The sequence below is a fragment of the Buteo buteo genome, chromosome 1 (assembly GCF_964188355.1).
Source record: "Buteo buteo chromosome 1, bButBut1.hap1.1, whole genome shotgun sequence".
Classification (NCBI taxonomy): Eukaryota; Metazoa; Chordata; class Aves; order Accipitriformes; family Accipitridae; genus Buteo; species Buteo buteo.
In genome coordinates, this window is record NC_134171.1 from 73515988 (window position 1) to 73541185 (window position 25198).

Consider the following 25198-nt stretch of genomic DNA (forward strand, 5'->3'; position numbering starts at 1 on the left):
TTTCCTGCCATATAGCTGTGCAGACATCCCACAAAACCCAATCTTCTTTGAGATAGAGGGTATTCATGACCTATGTTGTCCAGCCATATTAATGAATGTCTGCTATGGAATAATCAGCACAACCTATGTTATCTTCGAACAAGCTGGTTGGGATTCTGGAGGAGATGTAGTCTACCCAGGAAAGGTGCCCTTTGTCTTGGCACAGACTGGGTAAACTGCTGTGCTAATCTACCTTTTGAAAGCTAGGCAGAAATGATAAGATATTTTAGGTTAATAAAGAAGTCATATGAAAAATAGTGTTAAAATCACAAAGACGTCTACTTTGTTGCTGACTAGCATTCTCTTCTGTTCTTTGGCAAATCATTGAACCGTTTTAACTTCTTTCCCATTTATTAAATGAAAAAAAAAGGTATTTGCCTTTCTCTAAATAATATTTGTATTTAGTTATTATTTTTAATATCCTGAAAAGCAAAATCATAAAATATTACAATTATTTAAAAGATTCCTTTCCTCTGATATCAACATTTATTCTAGTTTTCTACATTAGCAGGTTTTTATTCGATTCTCCTGTTGCACTGGTATATATCAAAATGAATTCTACCCAGTCCGTGGAGTTACACTGGTGCGAATAATAGAACCTTTTCCATTTATTTGACAAACCTGATGATTTTATAAAACTGATTTAGAAAACCGTTAAGAAGAATTACCACTATATCTCACACTCTGGCAATATTTACATTAGAGTGAATTCTTATTTGATGTTATGTACCTTTATTGGCTGGAGTTTGTTCAGTTCAGCTTGGGAAAGCTGACTTATGTTAGACTGGTAAATACTACTGGAACTTAATGGCGGTTGTTGCTTCAGTGGTTTTCCAAGATCAAAAAATTGTCTCACGGTAATATAGCCTATAGAAATGATCACCCTGCTGAAAATGAAAACACTGTGTATTTAAATAAGCAGGAATGAATTTTAAACAAATTTTTATGAACAATTTGTATACAAGAATTTGATGAATGTTATGCACTGTAATATATACCTTTCAGCTATGACCTTTGATTTTGATAATCTGTACTTTTAATGAGCTTTTCTTGAAGTTCAATAGCAATTAGAAAAATTACAGTCAGAAAACCTTAATAGAACAGTTAAAAAATATAACTTGAGAGTATTTTTTATATTATCCTTGTAAATGGACACATGAAGAAATGTCACAGTGTTTTGCTCAAATACATTGCTAAGCCTACCATAAAACTGAAAGAGCTTTATAAACTTTATGTGCTTTTTCTTGTACTCCAATCATGATTTTTTTTTTTTTAATGTGAAGTTTATGGGATTTCAGTCTGGGAAGCAGAGTCTAAGGCTGCATCATCCTTTTATGTTCTAGGTTCATCCTATTCTAAAAGATGTGTAACTCCAAAAGAGGAACATTTTGTTGAGCTAAACCTTTACCTGAAGAATGAATGATATGGAAGCAAGGGATTGACTGAGACATGCCATTTATGATTCTCGGTGCACTTTTGATGCACACAACACCCAACTTCAGACCAGAGGAAAGTACACCAAAGAGGAAGGGTAAGCCTCTGTTAAGGGGACTAAATAGCTTGTAGTGTAATTTAAATCAGCAATTGGGCGTGCCTGGAAACTCTATAAGCTTTGACCTTAGCTCAGACGCTCCATTTCTCTCACAAGCCTTAAACTAGAGCTTGCAAAAGGTCTGCTAGAATCAGCTTTATGCCCAAGTTGTACAGAAAGAGCCCACCTTTAGTAGTTTCATTCTGTGTGTACAGAAGGCATTTCTCCAGCCAGAGGAGGCAGGAGAGTTTCACTGTTGAAAATCACAAAGGAAGAGTAAATTAAGAATGAGGTTTATACACTGCATGAATTACAAAATTTAAAGCTTTGCAATTAAAAAATCAGAGCTACAGCCACTTTTTTCTTCTTCCTTCTGAATGGAGAAAAGCCTATTATAAACTCTTTTGAGTGATTCAGTATTAAACAAAGAGCTGGTTTTTTTGAAACTTGCCTATAATCTTTCCTGTAATATTTCAATTAAAAAACCAAAATTAACCTTTTAAGTAGATATATATCTAGCATGGAAAACAAAGCCATTATAAAAGGGAAACAGTATAGAAACCATAAAAAGATACCAAATCACATAAATGTAAATCAGCAATTATAAAATATAATAATCAGTCTTATGTTAAAAATAATAAAAATAAAAACCAACCCCAAAACCCAATCTTTGATTTAGCTATAGACTATTACCCATGTATAGCAAAACAAAACAAAGACATTTTTCCAGAGGAGTTTTGTTGTTTCCAGAATTTTTCAATGAAGGATTGTTGGATTATTGTTGGATTGTGTTCTTTTTTGAGGGGATGAGCATGAGGAAAGAAAAGTAGAGAGAAAGAAATGCTTGTACATATCTAGTTCTTCAATTTCTTTTTTAAATGGATAATTTTTAAAAAGGATATTTATTTAACATGATAATGTTTAAGAACACTTTATTTACTTAATTAAAAGCTACCCGATGCATATTAAAGTAGCCACAAAAGCAAATATGGGAATAATTTAATGGCAGTAATCCAGCACCTGGTGAACAAAAATAATTTAATCAGTTGCTTCTCTGTTCAGAGAAGAAAAAAGTTGGTAAGGCAATTTATCTGGTATTCTGACTCTGATATAGAGGCAGATTTTTTTTTTTTATCCTAGTTCATTTTCTTTAGGCCAGGTAGGAACCTGTGTCCAATATTTTAAGTGTGTGTCCTCATGAGAAGGTCACAGCCTGTGAGAGCTTCTTGATTTGCCTCAAATCTTTCCCTCACCTTTTTGCCAAAAAATCTCCTCCTCTCTTGCTAGCACTCCCAAAGTCATAAAATCCCTTCTGAAGCATTTCACTGGAAACTACCTGGTGGGATTTGAAAAAAGGAAAATGAGAAGGTGTTCTTGAGGAGACTAGTTTAAAAAGAAGAGGGGATGATTTAAGAGAGAAGATATCTTTGTAGTAAAGGACAAATGCCTGTTTTTAATTGATAACTGTTATTATTTAATATGTCAGCTGAAAATCAAGCTACTTAGAAAGTATCTGACTATGGACATGACAGCTTAATCAAAGGCTTCTTTATCCTTCTAATTTGGGAATGTGCAGTCTCTAACCTCGCTTCCTTTACTACTCATGTTTAACTTTTCCCTCAGTGAAATAAAAGATAAGGCATTCTTTAGTTTCCTCTTTTTCAGAAGTAGTTGACCCCTTGATGGTCTCTTTAGAGCCATTACACAAACAGACACACACTCTACCCCAGTAGTTTATGTGCTGTGCTTCTATGCCTCACCAATCCTGAGAAACAGTAAGTTATTAAAACTTTGCCAAAATAACTTTCCTACCTAATGACTGTTTGGTGGTTTGTTATTAAAAATTATTAAAAAATAATGGGAAATTTGAATCCGTAGAAGGTTGCACTTAAAACCCAATAAAACCTCACCTCATTACTAAGTCTAATAATGTTAGACGCAATTTAGCATGAGTATTATTCAAAAGCTGCTATAGTAGAAGTTTGCAGGTAGGGTCTACATTATTGTTAATGCTAAACTGCTGTCATTGCCTTATACTATATATTGTCATTAAGTATCTAATAATTTTGCAGACTTTTATTACAGTCAGCAGGATTTCATTCTTCAGGTGCCCCCAGTGGGACATTAGGAACATGTAGAAACCAGAACATTTGCAGCAGACCTTACATAGCACTGCAGGAGTTCTGCTTTGTTCTTGCTGCGATTAGTCACTTTGGGGTAGAAATGAAAAACTCATTAAAACCTTTATTACTTATACCTATTAGAGAGGATATTTACAGTTCTGTGGTTCAGAACTTGTTAGTTTTGAACATCTATGGATTCTGAAGAAAGCCATGTTTTGCTGTTCTTCCTCTGCCCACTTCTTCCCTCTCCTCCGTTTCTGCTTCATTCTCTAAAGTCAGTCATTAAGACCAATTTTGCTCTTGGAATGTTTATGTCACTGCTGGATCCTTACAAATGAACTATTAATGTGCAAGTACCAGGATCCTCCATTCCCCCACAGTAGGCACTTCATCCCTGAAGCTTAGCCTTCCACCACTCTGACGCACACCGTTGGCAACCTCATGGCTTGGAAAAGTGGGGGGTTTTTTCCATTTGAAGATTCTGTGTACACTACGTGGCCCATCTATCAATGACTTTCTGGTTATTAATTGCTCATAAATGTTCATGAATATGTGTCACTCTGATGAACCTCTTTAACTTGCATACAAGCTATTAATTATTCATTTGTAAGTAATTATGCTGATGATTTTTGCATCCTCTATAGCTGCTCATTATGTAAACTAACCATGTTAACAGTCCCTATACTGATTCAAACTTGAGATACCACTCTCCCTGACAGCAGCTAAACACTGTAAGATTAAAGATTTTTATAACAAAGAAAAAATAAGTTACTGATAGATATTCATTATTGCCTTTGTAATAGACAAAACAAAAATCTTTATTCATAAACTTACCTACAAATATCATACTTTACTCACTTTTTAAAAAAACATAATCATTGCCTTAGTTATAAAAGGAAAGGGGAAGTATTAATTTTTTTTTAAATGGACTTTTTTTTTTTTTCCTGAAGAAAAACATTTAGTTAGATGATTGGAGGGGAGGGTCCTTGGAGGGGGATATTGTGGGGGTATCTGGGAGGGGTCACTGACAAGGGGGGTCTTGGGGTTTCCAGGGGGATATTTGAGAGAGGGGTTGGGGGGGTTGCCAATCTAAATTACACCACAGTATTTTTCTACCCCCTCATTGATGACCAATTTTGATAACATCAACACACAAAGGTCTTGAGATTATGAAAACATCCACAGAGGTTAATAAAATAGGGGGTTTTGATCCCTAGGAAAAAAAAAAACCCAACAAACAAAAAACCAAAAAACAAACAAGCAAGCTTCTACCAAAATTCTGCATCTTTGGGGGAGAACAGAAACTTGTTATTCTGGGAGGTAAAGTGTCATATAAGTACAAAGCTCTACAATCATCTTTTAACTGGAAGTGTTGACTGCAAGATAAGTTTCAGAATAGATACACTGACAAAAAGACACAATATCCAAGGATGAGTCATCAAAACCATGCTAAGTAAATTCATGATTTACTGAGATGATAAAGCATTTGTAAACCCAAAATTCAGTAAGTTGTAAAAAGTATACAGAATATTTTCAAGCATTATGGAAATCAAAGAGTTTTTTTCTTCTTTGGCTTTTTGGGGAGGGGAGAGAAGGGGTGGCTAGAGAGACTTACTTTATTGCTACTCAAATTCTGCCACTCTTGGTTTGCATTTACGTTCCTGGGTTTCTATTCATACTGTACTGTTGGGGACTGACATAGAAGGATAAGAAAAAAACCCACCCCTGTGAGCCTTGGGTCTGAATCTCCTGAAGATCCCAACTCCTTTGCATCTAGGCACTTCACAGCACTGGAGTCAGGGATGTCTGCTAGGCAGGGCTTCCAGGGACTCCAGAACAGCCAAGGGCAGCCCACAAAACAGGGAAATCAACCTGTTCTCTTCTCCTTTTTCTTGTGAAGAATTGTGTCAGATGTCCTTTTGCTTAATCAAAATATGAAAGAAATGTGAGAAACACTTCTTTGTCAATTCTCTTGTATTCTTTTTGTGCATACTACATAGCAGAGCTTTTTGCCATCTCACGTGTAGTCTTTACAGGAGGACTGGTGTGCTGCTATACTGGTATGTCTTCACTGTTCTGCACTGAGATAATCCTCTTCTAATTTGCAGTAGAGGTCTTTTGGGTAGCTTGCAGTGTGCTTAAACCCTTTAGTTGATGTACAGAGGAATTTAGTAGTTTAAATTATATAACTCGTCCACTTCCTGTCTATTATCTCCATTTTCTTTCTTTGTAAAAGAGCCATATTAACTTGAGAATATTTTATTTAATGACAGAAGTGCTTTTTGAATATACCCAAGCTACCATAGGAATAATGAATATTTGCTAATAACTATTGTAGCATTGTCTGTAATTCCTAGATTAGTAATAGCTTTAGACAATTTCTGGCCTATATGAATAGGTACATGTTCAGGGCAACTACCAAGCTGGTGTAATACTTGAGCTACGAGGATTACTAAAAATGTAGGAAATGATTTTTGAAATAGCTATATTTTTGGCAGTGAGGATCACAAGTAGAATTTAAACATTTAAAGCTCACGTCGGTACTTTCTGAAAGTGATCAATAGTGCAGATTCATCAAAGACTTATTACCACCCAACACACTACACCTATCAAAGTGCTCTTCCCTTCAACTGAGGTGTACCAGTCTTATTAGTGACATGTATTACCTGTCTTCATTTGGGATTTTGCATCAGTCGAGTAACTGTAAGATAGTTTATATAATGAGCAACAGTACAAGAATCAAAATCTTCAGTATAATTAATTAGAAATGAATAATTAATGACTTACACATAACAAGTTCATCCAGCTGTCATGTACTATAAATGCATGAACATTTTAGAAATTAACAGCCAAAGTGATATGAGTGCATGATAGTTCGATGTTATTTTTATACTTTTTGATCAAAATCCTGCTGTCTGCATCAGACTTCAAGCTCTAGTGAACTGAGTGGGAGCTTTGCCTGTGACCAGTAAACCACCAAAGGTAGGTAGACTTGGGCTAAACCTATACTGCAAGATTCTCACAGGAATCAATAAGTGCTCATAATCCGTAATGTGAAATGCATCCGTTGTTGCAACCTGATACAGTATCAGTAGGAGCGCGAAGTTTTGCTTTGTTTTGTGTACTAAGCAACACACACTGATGTTCAAATTTCAGAAAATATCCAGATGTGAATAATATCCTTTTTGATCAACAGATATGAGAAAATCAGAGTGTATAAGGCATAGCTTCTGTAGGAGTATATAGAAGATATTAGTTCTTTGTATTTTCACTTACTCAATTTCACATATATTTGGGATCAGGGGGCTGATTTCCTGTGAAAAAACACTCAGACAACTATCCTGGTTTTATACGTGTCTGATGAGCCCTCTTGACTGATAGAAGTAGACAGTTTCCAGGGACAGCTAACTCTTACACGTTAATGAAAACAGGTATGTGGGATACACCTGATAAAAATGCCTCAGGTGAGAGAAAAGCCAACGAGTTATTATTTCTTATATCTGTTATTACTTATTTCAGCAAGTCCTTACAGAAGATAGATCATAAAAGTGAGCCTACTGCAGGAAAAGCTTCAGTTTGTGCTCACACCTTTCTTGACTCAGAAAACATCCTACCAGGGGACACAAATCAGAGGACAGGCTTCATTAGTTCCAGTTCTACAGTTTCATTGAACTACTTGTTTGCTTTTGGTTTTTTAACTTAAATCCTTGGTGGTTTAATTCTACGTAGTCTAATTTATTGGCCAATAATGGTAGTTTTGCTTTCAATTTATGAATGTTTTACATTATTTTAATTGACATTTCTGGGCTTTTAAATTATTTCTGCATGGAACTCATTCTCAAAGGGTTTAATTTGGTTCTGTGTAAAATTTGATGAATGTACAGAAGAATGTGAAAGAATAAAAACAAAGAGCTGGATACAAATCTCACAACTCAGAAACAGCTCCCCAAAGGGAGATTCTTTCAAGCAGATCAGTGTCTTTCTGTGTTGAAGTCAATGGAGCTACACTGGTTTACACCTCCTGAGGATCTGGATACACACCATTAATACCTGATTCAAAGCCCATAGAAATAATTTGCTATTGGTATTGTAACTTTATGGCTAGAATAATCTGTTGGTATTTATGAGCCTCCTGCTTAATGAGTTCTGACATGTTTGTTAGGGAGCCTGTGATCGTTCCTTGCCCAGGGTAAATCTCGGAGGAACAGTTTCTTTCCCGGGATGCTCTTATAGCAGTGCACACCTTAGTGATTGCTGTATATAAATAGGCAATCCAGCTATTGCATTTGAGGAGATGTTAACTGCTTGGGGGTTTTTGTTCACTTATTTGTTTTTTCTTTTTTCTGAAACCCATCTCAGACAGTTTTTGGCCTCTAATAGTAGAAACTGAAGTTGTCAATTGTGAAGTCCATGTGTGAATAGTAGTGAAACCTAATGCTTAAAAGAATTTGGTAAAATATACACACACACCCACACCCACACCCCCCTCCCCCTTCATTTATTAGTAACAGTACGTCGACTAGGTAGTTTGTTCTTCTAACTGTTTAGGTACTTATGCAAAAATGGAATTTGCTTGTGGTTTTTGCCCTCAGGAACAGATGGAGTTACACACCTTGCATATATGTTTCTGGAGCTACTTGAGAAAATGATCCTGCTACTGCAAGAGAAAAAGTTACCCTGAATCTTGGCTGAAATAGGCTTCAGAGCAGCAGAATTATAGCATAAAAATGAGTGAGGTATGACTCAGTGTATGCTTGGTAGTGACTTCGTTGTCTTTTATTATCTTAAAATATGAACATTTCACAGTTCTTATTCCTTTTCTGCTAGAACTTGCCTGAGTATCTCATGAGACCAATGAGAATTTTATTATGACACTTTTGTATGTTCTGTTTTCCAGTAGGTTTCAGCTATAGTATTTTTGCATTTGTACTTCCAGTCCCAGTACAGTTAGGCCTGGGCAACAGTAAACAGTAAGCAGCATGCCAGACAGAGGAGCTTGAGGAAATACAGATGGCTCTTCATAAAGTTTGGGGTTGTTTTTTTTTTTCTTTCATTTCAAAATTATCTGGTAATACATGTCACTCACTAGATGGCTTATGTGAATACCTACTAAATACTTTTTGAGAGTTTTAGGGTTTTTTTGTAAAGTGCCACATACGTGATGAAATCAGTGCTGACACTTTTGGATGCCTACCAAAGACAAGAAAAAAACCCATGCTCACACCTCCCTGTATCTTAATATACAGGATGTAGTGTTTTCATCTCAGCCCATCAAGATGTAATGACTATTGGTTGCTCCAACTCCCCAAAATAATTAAGAAATCAAAATAACTTGTTGGATCTCAGAAAGCACATCTAATAACTTGATGATGGGATGGATGATTTAATCTTTATATTTTGATTATTTGTCCCTTATTAAAAGCCATTCCTTGTTCATAGGTGAAATTCTCAGCTAACTCTCAATGCCATCAACATGCACACAGATTGGGGAACACAGTTGAGAAATCACAAAAATAGCATGGTTAGAATGCCTTTCTTGTTTCATTTCGTCATTAGCAAAATATTTGCAGTTACTGTTGTGCTGATGACCTTGAAGTCTCACACAGTTATGATGAAATTCTTTTTTTTCCTATAAATTCAACATGACAAAACACGTTGAATGCTGCCATTCTCAAGGTTAAGTCTAACTAAATTAGAGAAATAAAAATTAGAAAAAAAGTAATTCTTAAAAATAGAGGACGAGTAAGTATTGTGGTTCTCAACCTGTCCTTGTGCTGCAGACTTCTCGCTTGATACCATTAGTGTTCCTTTAAGCCCTCTTCTAGACTCCTGTGCATGCGTTCCACTGCTCTTCACCTCAAGGTGCATAGCACCTAGATCATAAACTGCAAGAATTTTTGAGTGATATATTTTATGTAATTCTTTTAAATAAAATGTTATAAAATTTTGGAAGAGATTTTTATCTCTTAATTCAGAGCTGAAAATACTGACATGCCAGAACATCTGACTATTCTTGGATCTGCCAATGACTGGATATCATAATTAATTCTCTTTAAAGGAGGAATTAATTTCGCTTATACAATATAGTTTATACTTTTAGGGGAAATAAAAATTCCAAAAGCCCAGACCAGAACATTTGCATTGAATTTAATTGCTGAGATAATTAATTTCAGTAGTGTTCAGTTCTCACTAAATATCCAAATTAAAAGAGTTAGGATCCAGGGAACTTGAGAATAGTGACTTTGTGACAGCTATAAGATGATTTTCCTAGTTGCTAGGGAGCTTAGAAGCTCTGTGTCTATGGCAGCATTGCCAAAGTGTGTGGTGAACAGGAGACTGGTATGTCCTAATTTCATGGCAAGCTGCCATGCTGTCTGGCAATGAACTGTGAAAAAAAGTACATAGTGACATGTAAGCTGTTAGGAAAGTAGGCAAATCTTCCCAAAACATAAAATGATTTCCTCAGAGACAATTTTTTTGAGTCAAATTGCATTGCCACATTTGACAACTACTGAGAAAAAAACCACAACTGTTCTCACTCAAGCTTATGGGTGCGATGACTAGGAGGGAATTTGATGATCACTTATGAATTTATTGTGCATTCCTTTGGCCGTATAGTATCCTGCATTGGTAATAAGTTCTATTCATGGGGATATGGCATGGTAATATCAATAGAAAGTAAGATACCTTTTATGGATTAGTTTTTTAATATTCCTGCCACTTAGTACCTATAAAACACAATCTTACTTCCCTACCTTACTGTGAAGCTGGGAGGATAAATATCAATGTACAATGATGTTCAAATACTGTGGAGATAAGAGCTATATCAAAATTCCAAACCTTAATGGACTGTCCCTTTGGGATAGCAAGGGGGGTTCTGTGGTGTTTCTACATGTTTCCAGTATGTTGGTTATAAACAAACTTCTAATTTAGCTAGACTTTTTTTTTTTAAACAGGAATAAGTAAACCGTCGGAGTGAACACTGAGTCATCTTCAATGTGAAAAGCTAAATCAGGTGAATATTGAAATTATCCATAGTTCTCTTTTGTTCATTGCCAATCTGCTATGTTTCACAACTCAGATCAGAGAGAGGACTTCTAAACCCTACAGAACTGTACATTGATTTAATTACAATACAGTGCATGGACATGCACCTCTAATGAAGATATGAAACTGTAGGGTGGAATGTTACAGAAAGCAGACCGCGATCACATCTGCTTAAGACTTTCTTTGCATCTTTGTCATAAGCAGATAATAGAGGCATCGATTAATGTGGATACATCAGTAGAGTTTCATGGCTACAATATTCCTTCTCATATAGGGAGTAAAAAAATGAAAACAGTAATCTAATTCCACAGATTCAAACACTGCTGAGTTACAAGCCAGGAGCAGTGACTTTTTAAAATATGCTTCTTTTTTTTTTTTTTTCTTTTCTTTTTTAATGTGAGTACTTCATGACCCTAAAATGTCAGCACAAAGTACCTTAGCATTATTGTTCTTTATTTCAAAATACAGTTACCTTAATGCTACAGGTGTGTATTACCTATGCCTTTTTAATAAAGATAGAGCTTTTAGATAGAAACCTATACCTTTTGAGATTTGTAGAATATATATATATATCTAAAATGTTTAATCTCTCCTTCCCTTTCCTTCCTTCTCAAAGTAGTCATTCATTGGATAGCTAAGTTATTTTAAGAAGCTATGAAAGATTATTACTGTTTCTATTGTTCTGGAAAATTACCTTGTTATAGTACTTCAGATATTTATAAAACTACCATATTAAAAAAAAAAGACTTTTTTTAGGGTCAGCAGGAACAGCAAAAAAGATATATACCTTGTAAAGCTCACTGTAGATATGAAAATAAACACCCAGAATAAAGGCATGAGCTTACTAGAGAAATATAAATGATACAGACAGTATTCTGCAGAGATCATCAAAATCCCAAATCTGTTAAATTTTGTATTAGAAGAAAGATTAAGGCAACAAAGGGCAAGAGTAGGGTGAAAAATCATTTCTTACATTTAAACTAGTTGAAGAGTTTCATAAACACTTTTTCGTGACTGACTTTCAAGTGTCACAAGTGGGACTGAGCTCTAGACAAGGTTGGGGTAGAGGGCATATACGGAAAGTTCTTCCCTTTTTAATGATCTTAGCATTCTCCGTCTATTTTACGCCTCAAAAGACAGAAGACAAATTTTCTTGTATGCTTTTCTCTAACATTGCCAGAGGTCACCTGTAGCACTCTTCCTGGAAGTAGCCCCTCAATGGAATCATTTCCCACAGGCATGGATCTTGTTTTATCAGAGCTGTAGTAAAGTAATATTCTCCAAGAGAAGATGTTTTTAATTATACATCAGATCTACATTATTTAGGTTTAGAAAGGTACTCTGACAGACACTGAAGTTTCTTTTCTTCTAAACTAAAAAGGGGAATTTTTTCTTCCCTTTCCTAATTTTCCACCCATAAAAGGCCTGAAAATAAATATCTTCACAAATTTGTCCTAATTCATTTAACTTCTGCTGTGAACAAGGGTGCAATAACAAGAGCCAAGCTCCTCAGATGAATAACTCAAACTAACAAAGCATTATGTTTTTGTTTCTGCATAAACATACACATTACTTCAGTCATCTAGTGTACCAATCCTCTTTCGTGGCTTTGAATTAGCATGATTTCAGTCTCTATACATGTTTCCTTAACAGCAAGTAGAAAAAAAGAGGAAAACTGTGGAGTTCTGATTGTAACAATCTGGGTTTATTTGAAATTGTAGTCTGTCCTTCTCTGCTTACCTCTGATTAGAGGGAACACTCGTGAACACCGTGTGTCTTTCCGGGACAGAGGCTGGAGTGAGGAAGGGGGATGAGTTGTGGGACTTAGGTATCTGGTTTTGTGGGGAAGGAGAAATCACTCATGTAGCTGAAAAGAAAACCCAACACTGAAAGTTTCAAAATGATTTTGGGATATAAAAGCCCACAGAATTTCATGTGGGCACTACTTCATTAGGATTTTCTTTCCAGAAAAATATTAATATTTTTAGACTAACTTAAATACAGGATAAATACTGAAGACACTAAAGGAGGAAATCAAGGTTAATTAAAACATTTAAGTCTTTGATTACAAAAGTGATAATTACAGTAGAATAAAGAGCAAAATAACTCTTATTGAATAACTCCTTATTAGGTATGCTCAAGCTTTTCCATCAGATCCTCAAGGAGGTTTTAATACTCTGTCTCTTTATTCTTATACCCCTTGTGCCCTAGAAAGACAGAGAGAAAGGAAGGAAAGGAAAAAGGAAAGAAGGGAGGAAGGGAGAAAAAAAGTCATTACACCTATGCAAAATACCCGTTTCTTCTTTAGGTAACCTGGTTCCATCCTGATACACTTATTTGCTTTCCTTCCAAGCCACATAGATAGTTGCTGTTTACAAGAATTTGGTGTAACAACTGTGGGTAGAAAAGCAACGCCAATTGATATTGATACCTTGATATTGGCAATGTAGAATTTTGCTTCAAAGGCTGAAATGGGGACAACAACCACCAAATATTTTACCAGGACTAGGAGGTAAAGCTCCTAGAATAGCTAATAGAGTCTGTGCTGTCAGCTGCAACTGTGACTTTCCAGGAAAAGAACTGTAACTGAGAAAGGCACGTTTCTTTTTATATTCCACTTTTTTATTCTCTTTCCCTCTTTATGTATAGTCTGTCTTACCAGAAGACTGGACTAGACTGTAGCAACAGGAGTAAAAGTGCCACCTGAAATATGTTGCTTTCTTTTCCCAGCAAGGGCACTTCAACTTCTTGGAGAGAACAGCTGAAAGGAAGGAGGAACAGGAAAGATTATTAAAATGGAGAAGTATTTAAGGTTGTTTTGGGGAGGTTCACCAGGTGGCACTGTTTCATATAACCATATACATTTTTTCATAATGAAGAACATGCTCCCTGTTTGAGGGCTGCCTTAGTGGCTTTGAGATTCAGTACTTTTGAGGCAGGTATGGTTGGCAGGGTTGAACGTGCCCTTTGCCCACACCATCCAGGCTGAAGCGAGCTCTCAGTAAGCAGATGCTGCCCAATGTTCACCTTCCTCCAAGAGGGGCTTCCATGGCTGGCTGTTCAAGGGCTACTGCTCAAGGACTTGTGCAAGTAAGCAAGGGATAATAGCACCATTAATGCTGTGGCTCTCTGCAAAATACATCTTGCTCCAAATACTTCTTTCTGTGATCATGGATTTAAATGACAGGCATAAGTGCGTTAACGCAGTAGACTTTGCTGGGATGCTTATTCCGCATAACATCTTGATGATCAACAGCACCGCTTCGAGTCAGAGCAACCTATATTAAGCAGGCTGAGATCGATTACGCAACTGTGAAACAGGGAGAATCGTTACACTGCGGCCTGAAACAGGCCTCCAGATCCGTGCCGAGGACAGTCTCTTCCAAGTTTAGATGAGGATGCTGAGGCACTGCTTCATGGTTGGTGGGGTGCAAGAGAGGTCTGCTGACGGCAGGGTGGCCACGGATGAGGGTTCCCAACCCTGTGGAGAGGAAGGAGAGACATCGCAGGGCCTGGGCTGTTCCTGCCAACGCATCCACACACGGGTGCCTGACAGGCCGCAGGAAGATGGGGTCTGTGGGGTGCTGACCGAGAAAGGGAAAAAGCCAGCTTCTCCTGGCAACGCGTTGCCTAAATGTTGCCGCTTCGCTGTGCCTTTGTGGACAGGCTTGAGAGACCGGCAGAGAGCGCTGCTTCAGGTGCTGTCCCTGGAAGACAGACACAGCCTTTTAATGCTTTGCCACGGCTGTTTGCTGAGCAGCACAGCTGCAGGCATGGATCGACGTAATGTACTTCTGGGGGACCTTTCAATCCTGTAGGTTCCCCGTGCTGTCCCAGGGTGGCGGCCGGGACCAGCACCAAGCCTCCCCTGACAGCAGCGGGCCTGGGCCCTGCAGCTGGGGCCTGGCCCGGGGCCTGGCCCAGTAGTGAGGCAGCAGGGGCTGTCGATGGCGCCGTGGCCTGAAAACTGCCCTGAGGCCTGGCCAGGGCCTGGCCAGCAGCCTCCCTGCTGCCGCAACCTCTCTCAGCCCCCAGGGGCCGCAGGCCTGGCCGCTACCGCCACAGGGGCGATGGGATCCAGGGCCTGGCACGCTGCGGGTGCCCTGCCGAGCTGTCTCAGCGCCCCGGGGGAAGCCCGAGGTTTTGGTACAGGGAGAGCAGTTCTTGGTTTCTGTCAGCAGCCACGTAACCGCCTCCTGCCTGCGGCGCCTTGTGGCCGAAGAAGCGGCTGAGGAGAAAGCTGTTCTGCAGTCGGATGAGCACCTGACAATGTGGTGAGCGGGGGCATAATATCTTTTGTACCGGGATTTTCTTGCAAAAGGTTTGGTGTGCCTTCAGGTTGACCTGTCACCTTACACATGCTGCGGCCCTGAGTAGCCATCACCTAGGAGCAAAATGGCTGGCTAGTCCTGGCAGTGTGCATGTCTGTATGGACACTGTTAATTAAATCCTCTGCCCATCGCTTACACTTCAGAAATTACACAGACTTCAGAAAATAGCTAAGGGATTGGGCTAAAGAGCTCGGCTGTGATCACAAACTACAGTGAACTTGGGTCCTTTCATGTACGGAGGGAGAAGAAAGAAGGGGGGAAAGAAATGCTGTATTTCTTGCTTGTTTAGCTGACGCACAAAATGCTACAGCTTGAGAAGTATTACATTTAGCTGTCTTCATCGTAATTAGCTGTTATTCTTTATCTGCTAAATAGCTGGAATAGCATTTTGGCAGAAGGGGCTGGGAGCATTTTTCAGCTGTTTCTTTTGCTGTACCATATTCTTAGTCAATTAATTTTAGTCTTTCTGTATGTTACAGCTAATATTACAATATTACCAGAATAACAGTGCTTTCTCTGATATCTTTAGCATTATAAAATTAAAAATGATTAGAACTGAAAAGGGCATTTTCCATTAAATTCTTCATTATCTTTTGTAGAAACAAGAATTAGTTTTGAAATCCATTGCTGTTATTTCATGAATGAATACTTTATGTTGTCAGTAGGCAAATAGTTTCTCTTCTGTTTTCCTATTAATTCCTATAAATCTGTCTTTGAATTTTAAAGGGGGTCTTTAATTTTATTTCTTACTTAAAACATTATTTTTACTTAAAATATTGAATTTCAGCATTTTAGGGAAGATTTCCAAGATGTTTATGAAATCAGCTTATAAAGTGGTGTTACAGATACAAGCTTCTCAGATCATGGCTTTACATGGTGAGTTTCCAGAAAATCAGCCCTCTGGCAGCTCTTCTGGTGAATAGAGTGTGAAAACATGCCTGATCTTCTCACTCTGCCAAGTTTAAAAATTGCTGTTAAGTAAACAGGCTTTCTAATTTTCCTTTAAATGGGCAGGTGTATGTACATACTTTTGACACTATTTTCAGCTGGAATTTTACCTGTACTCAAGATCATTTCACGAAAAAGTACCAGAAAAAGTAAATCTTAATAATTTGTTGTTGGTTTATTTTATTTATGTTTTGCATAGGTTTGAATTTAGATTATACAAAGGTAGAGGAATGTGGATAATATTATAATTTTCCTTTTCCAAGATAAATTAGCTGCTACACTGAATTAATAATATGCTAAAAGACCTTCCACGTTGATATATCTTGCTGGGGTGGCACTGAAGACATAAAAAGCATTTAACTCCTGAGACTTTTCTTTATTTGTTTTAAAAAATAAGGCAATCTGAATACGTACATTTATTGGCTGATTTGTCACTTTTTAGTTTGGTCAAAATTGGTTTGAGATTTTAATATTCTTAATTTTCCCCTGAGTATGGTTAAGGAACCTATTTTCTCTGAAGTGTAATTAAGTTCAGTACACTGAGGTCAGTAGCGTTCCTTTTCTTATAACTGATACATGAGCTTGAGGTTTTGTCTTAACTTCAAGGGGATTTTTAGGTGAAACTTTTTATCCCTTTTTTCTAGTGTTTTCTTTTTCCAAGTGAGTTTGTTAATTCTAAAATTGTGAATGATGGGTTTCCTCTACATATGAGTATGTCCAAATTCTTTGTGACAGGTAAAATCTCATATCATTCTTTCAAGTTTTCTGCAAAATCTTAGAAACATGAGTGAATTGTAATAACTGTGTTCTCTTTCATTTCAATTTGATTTTGATTGGGTACCCCAGCTTCTCTTGATATAAAGTATTTAAATTGTTCGCTTACTCTTATGACAAGGTGTATGACCTTTCTCTTTTCTTGCATTATTATTCATCCTTCTTTGATATCATTGGCATGTTATTCTCAGTGCTCTGACATTCCTGGCATTCTGCCATGTTCTTCACGCTTTTGACCCAGAAATGTTAGAAAGGGAGGCACATTTTCAAAGTTTGTTCCTTCAGGAAAGGTAAACACATTGTTTTAAAGAGACTACTTTTCTTCTGCTCTTTGGGCTCTTGGTTTGCTTTGTTATTCTTTTCACTAAGTACAATTAATCTTGATGTATGCAGTCACCTGGTGGATAGCAGTTTTGAAAGTAGCTGTGGACTGACAGGCTGTGAGGTAAACTCACAATAAAAGTCATGTAGCTATTGTGGCATAAAACCTGAGTTAAATCAGATTGTATGTTCCTTTTTAGTATTCCAAACAACAAAGTTCATTGTGATTGGTGAGATACAAAATAATTTCAGATCAAATTCTTAATATAAAAGTCTCTAATTTTGTGATATGTGATGGAGATATCTGAAAAATCTGAACAATATTTCTATAGTCTATGTCCTTATGCAACAAAGCAAAACTGTTTCAAATATTTTAGATAATCCCGAGATAAATTATTTTAGGGAAGGATAAATGTTAAGCATGCATTTTACATGAAACAATTAATAGAAAAAAAATCTTTGTTTCATAATTCTGTTCTGCTGTTTTCCACATGTTTGAATGCAACATGAAAGTCCATATCTAAAGTATTGTTGCAGATAAAGTATGAAAACCTTTATAATGGATTTTTTCCATGAAGTTTAGATCACTGCATAGTGATTGCTGGCTATAATTTTATCTGTGCAAAGTCCTGGTAATGAACAAAAGTTGGTTGGGGTTTTTTTTGGTTTTTTTTTTCCCTGCTAATTGAAAAGGATGCTTTAAATAAGCATCTAAATTAGGTCTGCACCTACATCCAGTTTATGCCTAAGACTTTGTGTCAGTTATAACCTTTGATAGATGTGATAACTCACGGACTATGAAATTCCTGCTTACGAGGAGTAGGAGGTGATATGCACTACTTGACTATTTAAAAATCTACAGGCTAGAGAATTTGCCTAGCCAGTGGATAAAAATCTGAAGTAAATCTGAGAGGGGGATCTTCACTTAAAGATACCTTTTTTCTCTACTGTGTGCCCTATGCTGCCTTTTGCATACTCTTTTTCTAACAGCAGGAATGTTGCATTCTTTGCCATACAATGAGTCAGCTTGGACAAAAAGGCCATCCACTGGTTCTAACCTCTAACTTGCCAGTTAGCAAATTCCCTAGCAAGGTTAATTTAAATACTCGCTGGCTGAGATGGCATGTCTTCCATTTTCTGAATGAGTCAGTTTGTTTCTGAGATATTGAATAAGGCAAAAAGACAGCATCTTTTTGTGCCTATGTTAAAAGACAAAAGGCAATGAGAATGCATTTTGTGAATGATCTACACCTGGTCAGATGTTTTGGGCATGCTCTAACCTCAAGGATTCAGGTAATTGTCCATATAACCTTCTGGCTCTCAATGGGACTTAGCTGTCTAAGGCTGTGTGCATGGCACCTCAACCAGAGTTGTGGTGGACTTCTGCACATTGGGGGTCTGCAGGTGCACAAGGAATTGCAGATTTTTAAGGGCTGCCCTCTTGGTTCACATCTACTCTATAATTTGTATGTTTTTTACCCTGAATGTGTGTGAACACTCCTCTTTTAATCAGCTAATTCTGGCTGTGTTTTAGTGCAAAACTTCTCAATGCAATACAGTATTTCACCAGATTTGCTCGAGACTTCAGTGGCTAAATGAATTGTCAGAACAACACAAACTGTACAGAAACTTCCAGTACCAAATACACAACTCTAACATGGCCCAATAAGACAGCTTTTTAATGAATATTCAGTGGACGGTTAGTATCACTTGAAAAAGACCTAAACAAGCCTGACTTGTGACTCTAACTACTTTCTAAGAGGGAGGATAAACCAGAAATGTATAGCACTTTCTATAATCAACTGATTAATTCACCAAAATTAATTCATTTAAACTAGTCAACTAATATAGACCAGTAGGACAGAATTCAGACTGTCATATATTGTTGCATGGAACCCTTGCTCCTTCTTGCATCTGTTGGTACTTTGTTAGCTTTAGGACAATTATGATATTGTTACTTAATTTCTCTTTACATTTGGAGAATACCTTTTTTGCAAGCTCAATAAATCTCAGATGGTTTTCAAATAGAATCATTTTTTGTAAGATTAACAAAAAAAATTCATATCCATTTTTCATTCAACAGTAACAGTATTAAGAAGATAAACCTAGGAGATTTATACAGGTCTTTTATTAAACTGTTTTCCAGTCCTCCGTTTGATTGATGGTTTAAAAAATATTTGTCTCAAGTTCCTTGTATTTGCAGATAAGATAACATGCATTCCTGTATTGAGAAGTCATACAGGAGGATTGTGGCATACAGTGTTACCAAATGTTCTGACAGAAATTTATTGTCCCAACAGTTATTTGTCTTTGATCATTTTACTGTGAGTTTATCACTTAAGACACTTTAGTAATAAGAAATCTACTGCAAGCAGTGTCCTTAAAATACTATTAAACACTTATTTTCATCCCTAGATTAAAAGGATAATTAAAGACTATACTATAATCTTGCAAAAAATGATACATAATTCCTGACCATTTTTAATGTCCTGCAGTAATTTGACTGGAAAATATCTTTAGGTCTGATCCAGATTTTGGAAGATGAGGACTTATTTCCCATTCTATCAGTTAATTGAAACATGAAAGTGACTACACTATAGACTTTGATTTACAGATTGCAGAAATGGAAAAAAAAAAATTTGTAGTCAGTGTCACCTAGTGAATTAACTGAGGTTTGTTGCTTTTTCCCCACTCATTAACTGTTTCAAGTGGAATAGCCTATCTTGAGTTAATTTCTAACTTTTCTATGGCTTTTTTTCCCCCTTTTCTCTAGAAGAAGTGCTAGTGCAGATACTTGCCTTAACTTATACACAAGGAAAATTGTTAACAGTATTTGGTTTTTAAGTTTTCATGTTACCAAGTACCTGAAATTTGCTTCATTGCTTCTGTATCATACTGTCTTTTCAAGACTACGACAGCAAAAAAAAGGGAAAATTTGACCCAATCTTTTTACTTATATAATAGTTCTGTATTAATTCTTGGAATCTTTTTTCTGATGAAAAGCACTGGTGCACAAGAGTAATGAATAGCAATAGAATGATGTTTTAATGTGAACTGTGGACTTGTAAAAGATCTTATTGGTGGCTCACTATACAAGGGGTTTCTTCCATAATGGTTATGAATCTGAATAAAGACTTGTCTGACAGAACACGAAAGTTTAACCTCTTTCAACCTGGGTGGCCATGCCATTCATTTTCAAACAGGAAATTAAGAATACTCGTCTATGTTTGAAATCTGAAATTTATTACTTAACACACTGTCATTTCCTCCTTGGATTCCTTGGCTTTGCTTTTCTTTTAAAAAGATATGATGGTGGTAAAATAAAAGACTGAAACATAATAAAATGTTTAAAAGATTTTAATGTATCACCTTATACCTGATATTATATGCTATTTTCTCCAGAATTATGAAAAGACTATTGTAAAACAGGAGATGACTAACCTAACTGTTGGGTTTGGGTAATGACTGATTAATATATTTTACCTAAAGATCTTTTTATTCCTGCAGCTCTTTCAGATATTTGTGATATTGAGTAACTGCATAGTAAAAATATTTTCAGTTTAGATTTTGAGATCACTTAAATGACTTTGTATACATACTATTTCTTTAAGTAACAGAAGCAGATTTTTTTAATGCTTTCTTTATGTGTAGATCGGTGATAATAATAGTAGAAATTTATTAAACTGAACAGACTGTGCTGAAACTTAAAAAGCAACTGAATTGATCAAAACTAAACCTGCCATGAAAATCTTTTATTTTGCAGCATTCTTCCTACTTAGAGTAAACCAGAATTTTTGTGGATGGTATTTTTTATAGCATGGAAAAATAAGCTTGGACAAGCAAACTGGTTAGATTACTGAGAATGAGCTGACTAAGTCACTGAAGATTTCAGACGCAGCAAATCATATAACAGGATATAAAGCAACCAATATACACACACATATACATATATATATTAAAAAAAAATTATTGACCCACACAAGTAAAATGGTTTATAAGGCAGTGAGCTTGGCAGGTGAGGGAGAGAGATTACTCTCTAGTACATAGATTACCTTGGGTAAACAAACACATCGGATTTGTTTTTCACAAGGCTCAACTATTATTTCCATTACATCCTTCTGCAGCTCCTATGTTTAGGTGTCATTAGTGGTAACGTTATTGACAACATTGTTTCTATTTATATGGGGGGGGGGGGGTGGAGTGTGATTATTACATTGACATTTTTCTATTTTATATCAATGTCAAATGTTATCTTGAAAATAGCTGTTCTTGAAGTCAACACTGTGCAGCTTCAGAATTCACCACTGTAAATCCATTACACTTCCTTTTTTCCAGTCAGTTTGATCTCTCTGGGAAAGTATGTCATGCATCCTTATAAACAACATGTTCTGCTCTGTGGAGATATGTCTTAGTAAAAAAAAAAAAAAAAAAAAAAAATCACACAGAAACAAAACAAAACAAAAACCCAACATGGATTCCCTATGTAAAAATACTTTCCAGTTGGTGAACTTTCTCCATAGTTATGCAAATTAAATTTGGCAAGATTTTTGTGACAGCAACAATGCATTCATGTTGACAGTCATGTCAAGATTAGAATTGTAGGTAATTATCCTGTAGATTTTACTATATGGTGCCATGTCTTGATCTGAGACACAAAGTCACTCACAGTGAAATCCACCTGCTTATAAATATTGATGTTCCCAACATGACTTGTCAGATTGGTGATGAGTACAAGCTCTTTCTTATAATCCAGTGAATTATTGAACAACATAAGTTCACTGTTGTTTATCTTGCCAGCTTTGTTGTGATCAATTGCTGTATACCAGATGTCAGCTGCCAAAGCAACACATTGAAGTCATCTATGATGAACAGTTTGCTTGCCACAGGATCTGTGCCAGTGTTGCAATGAAGGCCATTGAACTCTTTTTTCCCCTTACTGTATTTGGGGCCTTTTTGCAAGTTCCAGTGACAGTAATGTTGAACTTGCCATATAATGGTAGTAGCATTGGCGTGAGATTCCCGCCTGGTGAAGTTTGGTTTTGGTTTGTTTTTTTTTTTATTGAGACTACATAACTTGGTAATTGCAAATTCTGCAAGGTTATTGGCATTGGCTGGGCATGGTCTCTGAGTCTGGATTCCAGACATGATTAGTCCAGCTGTGATTTCCTAGATCCTCTTTCAGTATCAGTATGGCTCTACAATCTACACAATACCCTTTACTCCATTGGCACGGGGCTGGAGGGCTGGTGTTGTGTTGTGTTTTGTTTTGTTTTATCCTTCACTTATATTGCTATGGGCATGTTGTTACCAATCATTTGTTAAATTTTGAGCCATCACCAGCCAGCCTCAGTTGTCAGTAGGATCATGTACATTTTTTCTGTAACATACACACACACACACACACACACACACACACATATATATACATACACACACCTGTTTTCTCTTTTGCTTACAAGGCAGACTGGTTGTGCTTGAGTCATACCTTTTTTTGTAAAATAATTTCAGCTTAGTAGCTTCAGTATTCAGGTTTTTGTTAGTAAATGTGGGGAGCGGTATTGAAGATCTTCATGTAACCTTATCTATTTAATCTAATCTATTTCCTTTATCTGAACTGAAACTGACACTGTTCTGAAGGGCAACTGTTGTGCTGTCCAGAAACTGCTACACTTAATATGATTAGAGATTTTAGGAACATTTAAAGGTTAAAAAAAGGGGGAGCAATACAATTGTAAGGAACTGGGGTCATTGAATTGGACAGTGAATAGTGAAATATATCTCACTAAAGCGATAAGGAAAATATGCTGAGTACTCTTCCCAGAGCTATTCGTTCAGCAAGTGGAATGATGTACATGTTAACTATCATCCAGATAATATGAAAAAATCCACACTAGCACACAGAGAGTTGAGGAAAGCTTCTGAATGAATCATCGGAGTTTTTCTGCTGCAAACCTCCGTTGTTTGGAGATTTTCCTGTCTCACTTCTGGGCTTCAGTTCCAGACCTCCTGGTAAGTCTAGGTTTAGAAGCCTATTCCTGTAGAGAAATGTGACTTAGGTTACTACTCCTCCTTCCTAGCAGTCCTTTGTTATCTTCAGATGAGTTGCCATGACTGAGGAAGCCAAATTCTTGTTGATGACACCAGCTCTGCAACCAGGTGTTTGCTAGCTGATTGCATTAACTCTGAGCAAGGCCTTTCCAGCTGATGGGGAAAGCACCACCTGGAGAAACTATCTTCCTCCTGTGCCCCCAGCCCCCCAAGACTTCCTTTGATCTACTAAAAGTTTTACTTGGCTGTATCACTGGTGCTTGCTTGAATAAGCAGCAAGAGATAGACAGCTTCCTCCTCCTCTCCTATCTGGAAACAGAAGCAAAAGCTCAACTGAGGGGTGTATATGGCTTTTTTCAGTCCTACTAGCAGTGATGTGCTTTTAGAGAGATGTTGTATGGCGTATTTGAACATTCCTTTGTAAACCAGATTTCTTTCCTGAAGAAGTGACTGGGGGCTCTATGAGGAATAAGTTTGAGGATGATATGACTACAGAAGTGTTAAAGCACCACTTCTCCCAGTTAGGGCAGCCAAATGTCAAAATTAGGCTGGCTTTTGTTTGTTTGTGTGAGGGGTTTTTGCAATACTTGTTTTATTATTGTAGTGAGCATCAGACGTTTACTCGAAACATACATGTATTATCTGTGCATCTAATTTTCATATTACAAGCAAGTTCTTCATTCAATAATGAATGCAATTGCAAAAATGGAATACCGTGATAATGAGCTTCTTGTTTGACAAGGATATATGAATTGAACAGTATTACAGTGAGAAGGAAGACTCACTGAAATTTGAACTTAAAAGACCAGGTTGTACTGACAGGTCATTTAGTTAGGCTCTCAAGTTTAATATTTCTTCAGAACTCCTGAAACAGAAAAGTTCTTTTTAAAATTGAGTGTGTTCTTGTAGCTATACCAAAGAAATGTTCTGATTTTTGTTATTCTGGAAGGAGATGTAATTTAATAGCTTTAACAGGCATATGTGTTACACAGCATGTTAAACTTATATAAGGGTATATGTATTTATAAATAAAATATTTCGGCTTTCACAGCAAAAAGAGATAAATAAGAGATATTTTAATAACATTGCAAGATCTGCAATACATACAGCTAAACCAGTTGCTGTTCAGTGTGAAGGGAGAATAAATTAATAGAATAAATGTGTCAGGAGTACAAAAAGAAGTATAATACTAAATATAATTTTAAAAATTCCTGACATCCTAACCTGCTGAGAGAAAATAAGATTCCATGCTGCAAAACCAATATCTGCTGGCAAAATTAAATATTTGTACTTATAGATATGGAGAAATGAACATTGATTAGAGTTACAGATAATAGGCCAGTAAAAATATATATATATACACACACACACACACACATACACCTGGAAGAGGATCAGTATCTGTATATTTCACATAAGATACATGGGAACCCTGGACCAGAAAGAAACAGTCTATTTAAACTGTCAGACTTAAATGATAGAGATAACATTTTTTAAAGCAATATGAGAGCTGGAAGAGATAATATAAAATCCCAGTGAATCCTCTCTAGTCCAGATTTGAGTCCCTCTACTCAAGCAAGAAGAAAGTCTTAATGCCAGTGACGATTTTCCTCCAAAGAAATAAGACACAACTGTATTTCCTGGGGAAAAAAAAAAAAAGTTAAGCAAAATAGAAAAGTGCATTTCTTTTGCATGTATAATGGCTGAGACTGAAGAAGCAATCTAAGAAATATAGTTGGAATTGAATATAAAAAAATGATTAAGTTACATTTTTTGCTTTTGAAGTAGAATGATGTGCTGCAAGGTATTAATGATCTAATAAATAAGTAATAATCTCTTCTTTCTAACTTGAAGTTTTAGCTGCTGGAGGGTAAACAAAGTGTTCCCTGAAGCATGTTAAGAACATTTTAAACTCCACTGGAAGGGGACATTGCTCTCTGTGTAGCCTTTAATATGGAAACTTATCCAATTATATCCATCAGAGTGGAATTTAATATGGCAGGGGTAAATAGCTGAAATGAAACACTTTAAAAGTG